Below are 1,432 nucleotides of genomic sequence, written 5' to 3'. Positions count from 1 at the left end.
AGCCGTGGCTCACGGGCCCAGCCGCTCCGCGGCATGTGGGATCCTCCTGGCCCGGGGCACGAACCCGTGTCCCCTGCATCGGCAGGCGGACGCTCAACCACCGCGCCACCAGGGAAGCCCCGATAAGAACTTTTAAGATCTACTCTCTTAGAAACTTTCAAATATACAGTACTGTATTGTTAACTACAGTCACCTTGGTGTACATTACATCCCCTGAACTTATTTGTCTTTTAACTGAAACTTTGTGCCTTTTGACCAACTTCACCTATTTTGCCCACCTTCATCCCTACCTCTGGCAACCACCAATCTGTTCTCTGTTTCTATGAGTTTAGTTGTGTTCTTTTTAGTTTCTACACAAAGGTGAGATCATACACTATTTGTTTTTCTCTCTCTGACATTTCATTTACCCTAATGCCCTTGAGATTCATCCATGTTGTCACAAACAGCAGGATTTCCTTCTCTTTATGGCTGAATAATATTCCACTGTATATATACCACATTTTCTTTACCCATTCATCCATTGAAGGACACTTAGGTTGTTTCCATGTCTTGTCTATCATAAATGATGCTTCAGTGAACTTGGGGGTGCAGATATCTCTTTGAGATAGTGATGTCTTTTCCTTTAGATATATGCCCAGTAGTGGAATTGTTGGATCATATAATAGTTCTACTTTTAATTTTTTGAGGAACCTCCATACTGTTTTCCATAGTAGCTGCACCAATTTACATTCCCATCAACAGCGCACAAGTGTTCCCTTTTCTCCACATCCTCACCAATACTTGCTATCTCTTGTCATTTTGATGACAGCCATTCTAGCAGGTGTGAGGTGATATCTCATTGAGGTTTTAATAAACCATTTCTAAGTGTAAAGCTCAGTAGTGTTAAGTTCATTCACTTTGTTGTGCAACCTGTCTCCAGAACTCTTTTCATCTTGCAAAACTGAAACTATTCCCATTAAACCACACCCCATCCCCCTCCCCTCAGCCACTGGCAAACGCCTTCCTACTTTCTGTCTCTACGAATTTGACTATTCTAGGTAATTCATGTAAGTTGAATCATATAGTATTTATCTTTTCATGACTGGCGATCTTAGTTCAAGTTACTATGACAAGTTACCCTAGACTGGGTGGCTTAAACAAACATTTATTTCTCATGATTCTGGAGGCTAGAAATTTAAGATTAGGATGCCAACATGATCAGGTTGTTGTGGGAGCTGTCTTCTTGGTTATGTCCCCATGTGCCTTTTCCTTGGTGCATGCATGGAGACAGAGGGAGAGAGAAGAAGAAAAAAGGAAGGAGAAGGAGGAGGGGAGAAGAATAGGAAGAAGAAGAAGAAGAAGAAGAAGGAGGAGGAGGAGGAGGAGGAGGAGAGGGAGAGGGAGAGGAAGAGGAAGAGGAAGAAGAAGGGGCAGGAGGAGGAAGAGGAGGAGG

Source organism: Physeter macrocephalus, chromosome 14 (genome assembly GCF_002837175.3).
Source record: "Physeter macrocephalus isolate SW-GA chromosome 14, ASM283717v5, whole genome shotgun sequence".
Classification (NCBI taxonomy): Eukaryota; Metazoa; Chordata; class Mammalia; order Artiodactyla; family Physeteridae; genus Physeter; species Physeter macrocephalus.
This window is presented reverse-complemented; position numbering follows the sequence as displayed.